The following is an 8,450-nucleotide window of genomic DNA, read 5'->3' on the forward strand; positions in this document are numbered from 1 at the left end:
GCCCTGGCTGTCCTCGAACTTGCTGATGTGGACCAGGTTAGCCTTGAACTCACAGAAATTTGTCTGCCTCTACCTCGGAGTGCTGAAAAATAAAGGCATGAGCCACTACACCAGCTTAGTTTCTTTAAGTTTAAATAGTACACATTTTGCCTGGCAATATGCTTATTTGTGTATCTGTGTATGTTCTTGTATGTGCACATGTGTAAATCAAAGATTGACTTTGGTGTCTTCCTCTGTTGTCTACTTTATCTTTTGAGACAGGATCTCTCACTGGACCTGGAGCTCGCCCATTGGATAGGCTGGAGAGCAAACTTAGGGTGATCGTGGGCTCCTGTCTCTACGTTCCTAGTGATTTTTTTCTTTTTGATTTTTAAAAATTTATTTATATGAGTACACTGTAGTTATCTTCATACACACCAGAAGAAGGCATCAGATCCCATTAAAGATGGTTGTGAGCCACCATGTGGTTGCTGGGAATTGAACTCAGGATCTCTGGAAGAGCAGTCAGTGCTCTTAACTGCTGAGCCATCACTCCCCTAGTGATTTAAAATACATATTTTTAATGTGCACCTGAGTGTATGCATGTGCACCATGTGAGTGCAGGTGTCCACAGAGGTCAGAAGATGAAGTCAAATGCCCTGAAACTGGAGCAGGTAGTTGTGAGCCACCTGATGTGTGTGTCAGGAACTTTGTAAGAGCAGTACATGCTATTAACTCTACCAAACCACCCCTCCAGCTCCGCCCCAGTGATTTTCAACATGGTTTCAGAGTGGGGGTGGGGGCGGGGGCGGGGGCGGGGAGGGGGATGACTGAATTCAGGCCTCAAGGTTGTTCAGCAAGCATTTTAACCACTGAATTATCCCTTCAACCACCAATGAATTAATTATTGCAAAAGAAGTCTGGAAGGAAATTGAGAAGTGAGAGATCTCAGAGGATGCTGACTGTGATAACCAACCTGGCAGAAATGTGTGAGGTGTGTGTGTGTGTTTGCAAGTGCACACACGCATGTACATGACACTTTTTCGATCAGGCTTTGGAGCAATGAATCTCAAGAACTTGGAATTTGTCCAGGAATCTCAAGGAGCTAAGGGGCTCCTTGCATTCTTTCTGAACACAGAAGTCTTCCTGAAGACTAGGCAGCTGCTTTTCTGAGTTCTAGTTTTTAAAAAATGTAACGTTTGGGCTAGAGAAATGGCTCAGAACTAGAGTACTTTTATGTAAGTTAAAAAAAAATCAGTATTTAAGGAAAAAAACCCACTAATTTTTCTTTTGCATCTCTGCATTTTCCTTTTCATTTTGTTTTGTTTTCCCCCCAGATAAGGTTTCTCTGGGTAGCCTTGGCTATATTACCTAGAACTTGCTCTTTAGCCCAAGCTGGCCTCAAACTCAGAGATTTATCTCCCTTGGCCTCCCCCGTGCTGGAATTAAAGGCTGTGCGGCACTGCCTGGCTTGTAGTTTTTAACACACTTTCCATGATGCTTTCATGTGATGGTTTCTCTGAGGACCGCCGCACTGGCTAGTTTTATGTCAGCTTAATACAAGCTAGAGTCACCAGAGAGGGAATCTCACTAAGAGAATGCCTCTGTGTACTGGCTGGTTTTGTGTGTCAACTTGACACAAACTGGACTTATCAGGAGCTTCCTTTGAGGAAATGCCTCCATGAGATCCAGCTGTAAGGCATTTTCTCAATTAGTGATCAAGGGAGGAGGGCCCATTGTAGATAGTACCATCTCTGGGCTGGTAGTCTTGGGTTCTATAAGAAAGCAGGCTGAGCAAACCAGGGGAAGCAACCCAGTAAGTAACATCCTTCCATGGCCTCTGCATCTACTCCTGCCTCTGAGTCCTACTCTGTGTGAGTTCCTGTCCTGATTTCCTTTGGTGATGAACTTGCAACAATGTGGAAAGTGTAAACTGAATAAACCCTTTCCTCCCCAACTTGCTTCTTGGTCATGAAGTTTTGTGCAGGAATAGAAATCCTAAGACAAATTGGTGCCAGCATAATGGGGTATTCCTGTGACAACCTGACCATGTTTTGGGGAGGACTGTGGAAGGACTTGGGAGTTTTGAGCTCTTCTAGCTTTTCTTAGTGATTGACGTGGGATGCTGAGCAAGCCAGTAAGCAGTTTTCTATGTGGCCGCTGCATCAGCAGCTGCCTCCAGGTTCTTACCCGGTTTGAGTTTGTCTGACTTCCTCAGTGAAGGACTATGATATAGCAGTATAAGCTGACATTTTATATAGTGGTGTTTATCACAGTCATAGAAACTGTGACAACCCTACCTGAGTTTTCTACAGTGGCTTGCCTACCTCCAAGTGAGGTAGAAGGCTTCACTTTCTTTCACCACTCCCTCCTCCCACCAGCTGCTGAGATTTACCACGTGCTTGCCCCACTGTTTTTCTTTCAAACTCTTTATGGTCTTAGATTGCCTTAAAATTTTTTTTCAAATACTTTTAACTACTTAAGGGCTGGTCATGAACCCTAGGCTGCTTTGCTTTCCCTGTTTCCCAGCCCTGCTGTGACAGTTGTTCTTATTTAGTCAGGTGCACTCACAGCAAGACCTGGCTGAGCTCCAGCTAGGAGGACGAAAACTAGACCTGCTGGAAGGAGTCAGCACAGCATTACGCTTGTTACACAATTCTGGTTACTTTGCTTGGGGCCATCCCCACTGGAGTTATTCAAATATTTTCATTCCTTTTTTCATCCTTTCCTTTTCCCCTCTTTCTCTCTCCCTCTCCCTCCCTCTTCCTTCTCTTCCTTCTTTTTGTCGTTTCTCAAGACGAGGTGGGGTGGGGGGCTTTTCAGTTTAGTTCTGAACTCGTTCTTGTAGACCAGTCTAGCCTTGAACTCACAGAGATCCACCTGTCTCTGCCTCCTAGATGCTGAGAAAGACATGGGCCACCACTGCCTAGCTCAAATAGTTTTGTTTCTAAACACCATTAACAGTTGTTAAAATCATAAGGTCTTTTACAGTGGTAGCCTACTTCTGATGCTTTTTCTAAGCTTGAGAGCTGTTGTTAAAGACTATATCGTTTGATTCTTTTAAAGACAGTTACCACAAATTCAGAATACCTCAACAATTAAGCAGCTGTGGAGACAGGACTGGGGCAGGTCAGGGCTCAATGGCAGGATCCATGTCTAGGTCCAATCTCTGGACACACACACACACACTTTTCTCCCCCCACCCCCAGCTCAGTTGGTAGTGTGTACATGCACTTTTAATCCCAGCACTTGGAAGGTGGATGGAGGCATAAAGGATCAGAAGTTCAAGGTTATCCTCTACTGAGTTCAAGGCCAGCCTGGACTACATGAAACCCTGTCTTACCTCCTACCCCTCCTGTAGGTATATCTTAGACTCGTATCAGTCTTTGTCAATGTCAAACTACATCTCTGCTTGTTTTTGAGAAATGCAGCCTGGGGAGGTAAAAAGATTCTTACTGTGGCTCACCTGTAACTTCAAGCTTTGATACTCGTTCTTTTCCTTCATATTCCTACTTTTGCATATTTAATATGAAGGGGTGACCATTTCTTATTTTATTTGGATGGCACCAAGATCAAAATCAGTGTAATTTTGGCCAGGAGTATTGGTACATACCTACATTCCCAGTACTTGGGAGGCAGGATGCCGTGTAAGTGTGAAGAACTGCGTCTGGATCCCTAGTGCCCACTTAAAAGCCAAGGCAAAGAGGTGATTTTAGGTAACCCAGGGCTGAAGCAGGGCAAGATGGACCATGGGGGGTCACTAGCCAGTCACTACAGCTAATTGGCGAGCTCTGAGTTCAGTGAGACTGTCACAAAATGTAGAAAGCAATGAGTGAAGAAGTCTCCAGTGTCAGCCTCTTACCTCACTTATCAAGGCTACACAACTAGTCTGGAGAAACTAAGATCTCTTTAGTCTTACATAAGTCAGATCCCTACTCCTCCCACAATACCTTCCATGGATTCATGGAAATGGTATTAGCTATCTTCCATTTTACTGAAAATAAAGACACAAGTCCAGTTCGTACTGCTGTGGCCTTCAATGGCGTGAAAAGCTCTCTATCCTCCACTTAGCAGTAACACTGTTTCCCTCCATGGTCTCTGCTTTCTTCACCAGACCTAACTGCCTCCCCCCCCTATTTTTTAAGACTATCATAGTAAATGCATTAAACACATATGCTACCATGTCTGGCAGATTATGTTTAATCTTCCTATAAACTTTGTGGTCAAACTCAAATACAGAAATGTTAACTCCCAGGTACTTTTGTGTTGGGCTGCAGGTGCCCATGTGGACAAGACAACTTTGGCTGTTAACCCTCAGGTGTTATCTACCTGGTTTTTGACTCAGGGTTTCTTGTTGGTCTCGAATTGACCAAGTAAGCTAGACTAGCTAGTTGGTGAGCCTGAGATGCGCCTGTCTACTGCCCCAACACTGAGATCACTAACACAGACCATGGGCCAGTGTAGTTTTAGTTCATGCTGTAGAGTACAGGTAGAGGTCAGAGTCCCAATTTTGGGGAATCAGGTTAGCCTTTTTAAAAATTTAAATGTGTGTTTTAGGGATCAAACTCAGGTTCTCATGCTTGTATGGAAGGGCAGCACTTCTCAGAGCAGAAGTCCAGTCAACAAGTATAACGGGCTCAGTATTTTGCACAATTCTCAGCCACTAAACCAGGCTGTCATGAAGAGAGGGTTCTAGAGCTTAGAGTGAAGAGTGCGGGTCTCTCTCCACACACATTTTCCTCTCTTGAAACAGCACAGCTGCAGGTTTCAATGGGCATTCTGTAAAAAGGATGAGCAGCTCTGAGATCACAACCCACTTCATCTCATCAAGCTCTCCAAGCGTCCTCTCTAGGCCAGTCTTCTTTCCACAGCCGCTTCATTTACAAGTATTGACTCACTTTAAAGTAGAGGTTCCTAGGACCCAATGGGGATGATAGGAGCCAAAATACCCAACAAAGAGAAGGCAAAACCTGTAGAGACCACCTCCAGTAGATAGGCATGGCTCCCAGTTGAGGTATGGAGCCAACAATCCATCTAAAAACATTTAAACCCAGAAATGTTCCTATCTAAAGGAAATGCAGAGACAAAAAAATGGAGCAGAGACTGAAGGAAAGGCCATCCAGAGACTGCCCCACTAGGGATGCATCCCACCTTCAGGCACCAAACCTGACACTATTGCTGATGCCAAAAAGCTCTTGTTGACAGGAGCCTGGTATGGCTCTTGTCCCGAGAGGCTCTGCCAGCACCTAATACAGATGCAGATACTCACAGCTAACCATCAGACTGAGCCCAGGGACCCCAATGGAAGAGTTAGGACTGAAGGAGCTGAAGGGGATTGCAACCTTATGGGAAGAACCAAAGAGTACACATGGAGGGACCCATGGCTCCAGGAACATTATGTAGCAGAGGATGGCAGTTTGGCATCAATGGGAGGGGAGGCCCTTGGTCCAGTGAAGGCTTGTTGCTCCAGCATAAGGGGATGCTAGAGGGGTGAGGTGGGAATGGGGGTGGGTAGGGAAGCACCCTCATAGAGGCAAAGGTGAGGGGGGATGGGGAGTTTGTGGAGGGAAAACCAGGAAGGATATTTGAAATATAAATAACCAATTACAAAAAGTTGTTAACTTTAAATCAACCAAGTTTCTGCATAAGCAGTATACCATAGTACCACTTCAGCGAGAGGCTTTAGTTCTTTTTGCCGTTGTCAGCACATCCCAGATTATGAAAGGTGGTTAAATTCAACGTGGTAAAGAAAGGCCAGTGAGATGGCTCTGCAGGTGGAGTTGCTTACCATACTGCTTGCATGGAGTTCAGAATCTCGACCTCTATAAGGGTGTGGTGGCAGCTGCCCTCCACCTCCACAAACCAAAATACACAGAAACAAAATAGAAGAGCTGTCTTTAGAGACTGGCTTGAAAGCTTGTCTTTGAGAGTTTCTCTGTATTACAGCCCTGGCTATCTTGGAATGTACTTTGTAGACCAGGCTAGCCTCAAACTCAAGAGATCTACCTGCCTCCGGAGTCCCTTTTTATTGAGACAGGCCAGAGGTGGGATGCTTGAGCAACTTGTACCAGGTCCTAGACTCAGTACTAAGAAGTGATTGCACATTACTGCTAATACAAATCTGTGTGCTATGAAAGACATCTATTTATATTTAGGCTTAAAAATGCATTTTACTATAAAATGTATAAAATCTACTATATTTTATATACTATAAAATATATAAAAATGTGTATTTACTAAGCAAACTTCCTAACTCTGTTAAAATCATGAATAGCTTTCATTCGCTTTCAAGTGGAAAGCACTGGAAAACTGGAGAGTATTAGAAATATTTAAAAGGCAGAGTAAGTCAGATGTAGTGCTGTGTATCTGTAATGCTACCCAGTGAATTCGAGGCCAGCCAGCCTGAGCTACACAGTAAAAAAGAGAAAGAGAAAACAGACAAAGGCACGAAGTCCCCAACTCTCTCTGTCGTTACTATTGTTAGGCTGAGGTAACAAGTAGAACATCCAGTCTAACTCCTTCCTAGATAACAGATGAGAGTCAATTACATCACGGCGACCTTCCCATTTTCCCAAGAACTGTTATTTTAGATTCACATTAACTTAAAACATGTTACAGCCTTGGATTTGGTTGTCAATAAACAAACTTTATTAATAATTCCTTATGTAATGAGAAGCTGAAATTCAATGGCTAATTCATGCCAATATACACATTTTCTTGTTTCATTCAATTATCCACAAGGGTTTTGAATGTTCAAATTCAAACTGTTCATAACAAAATGGTACTCCAGGGCAGTTTTCCTAATCAAGAGAAGCCACTCAATACCAGGCGGAGCGAGTTACACAAACTACTAAACTGACTTGTCAGCTGAAGGATTTTAAGTGAGGCTTCCTCTCCAAACTTGGAAACAAAAGAAACTACAGAGTTTACAGGATTGACTTGAGATTACTGAATTGCAATGAAGGATGAAGTCAGCTCTATACAAACAGTACTGCTCCCACCTATGAAGCACACCTCAAGAAATATGCCAGGTAGGAGAGATGGTGAATTATAAACCAGAAAAAGGGATTCACAAAGCAAAGAGCTGGCCAGGCACACTTCAAAAACTGAAATAATGGAACATACTTAGAGAGCATGTAGTATCAAGATCCCCGACTAAGAAGTTTAAAATGAGCATCTATCTGACTTGGCTTCTGTCTAGGCCAAAGCTGCCCTCCGTCTGGTGGCCTGTACTATAGCTGTGCTTGCATACCCTCGTCTCAACAGTAAATACTGAGGAAAAAAATAGGAATGTACTCTGCCAGTACAGATGTTTCAACTCTGTCATGTACATCTGTCAGTACAAATGTTTCAACTCACCTACCTTAAACCAACAGGCACAGAATTAAACCCAATCTCAACTCCTGGTCTCCTAGTGTGGGCTTTGCAGCCTCTTCCCCTGTGACAGCTTGCTGAGTGGATCCTACTGCCTCCTAGGAAAGGGTCCTGAGGGGGCAGAACTGCTGAGTCTAGAGATACAAAGTCAAAGGTCCTTAGTTAAGTCTAAGTTTGAAGTCCTTTTTTGCTTATGTAAGATTTAATCCAGGCATGAGTGAGGCAGGAGAATGGATTACAGTCAGCCCTTTTCCTTGTTATAGAGCAAGACTGTCTCATCTCAAAGATCCCAAACCAGAGACTTTTCTCTTTCCGAGAAGTTATCAAAATAAACCATCTCCACAATGCAGGAGCCTTAAGTCATCCAACCAACAAATCATGTTCCACCCATGCATTATATAGGCAGCGGCTTATATAATGCAAATAAAATCAGAATTAAAATTCTAAGAAAATATGCTTTCTTGAATCATCTTAAGGCAAGGTATTTAGTAACCAATGACAAGATTTTAAACTGGTTTTCTAAAGTAAATCCTAACCTGTTATATTTTTTACTTCAAAGTGAACAGATAGGTCCAAATGTTTGGGAGTTCTGTATAATTACTATCTGTTGGCAAAAAGTGTGTACTCATGACATTCCTAAAGAAACCACCCAATACCACAAAAGACATCTTTAAAGCTGAATACTCTAATACCAGTATTCACTGCTTTAAAGTATATCCAGGACTGGCACTGACTATTGCCTTCACTGCTACTTGCTACCAGGAGACACAGGGTCTTATCTACCAGTGGGCACTGGCACCGAGCTTGTAATACAGGCCTCCAAGAAGGCTCCCGCAAACAAACCCTCCGTTGCTTTGGTTCTGAAGATAGCTTGTGTTTGTAGCTAAGGCAAATATTTAGGAAGCACATCTTGATTTTATAAAATTAGCTGAGAGAGGTAGACAGGAAGCCTCTGATTACAATGTGCTTTTGCAAAAAGGTTACAAACCTAGGGAAACACACCTTAAGAATGAATCACTCTTTTATAGGATGATGGAAAGATAATGCTTTTTAATTATTTTCAAGTATTAAAAAACTCATCAAAAAATGTATCACCT

The 8,450-nt window shown here is 43.1% G+C and overlaps 1 protein-coding gene across 4 annotated transcripts in view; it reads right to left on the reverse strand.

Annotated features, from left to right (window-relative positions):
* Positions 1–6,604: 6,604 nt before the first annotated feature.
* The window catches only part of Ccnt2 (cyclin T2), a 35,449-nt gene continuing 33,603 nt past the window's right edge, over positions 6,605–8,450 (reverse strand). For all 4 annotated transcript variants that reach the window (XM_028771473.1, XM_028771474.1, XM_028771475.1 and 1 more), the window contains one exon: positions 6,605–8,450. This exon is cut by the window's right edge. The gene's annotated coding sequence lies outside the window, so the exon portion shown is untranslated.

Source organism: Grammomys surdaster, unplaced genomic scaffold (assembly GCF_004785775.1).
Source record: "Grammomys surdaster isolate TR1022 unplaced genomic scaffold, NIH_TR_1.0 208, whole genome shotgun sequence".
Lineage (NCBI taxonomy): Eukaryota > Metazoa > Chordata > Mammalia > Rodentia > Muridae > Grammomys > Grammomys surdaster.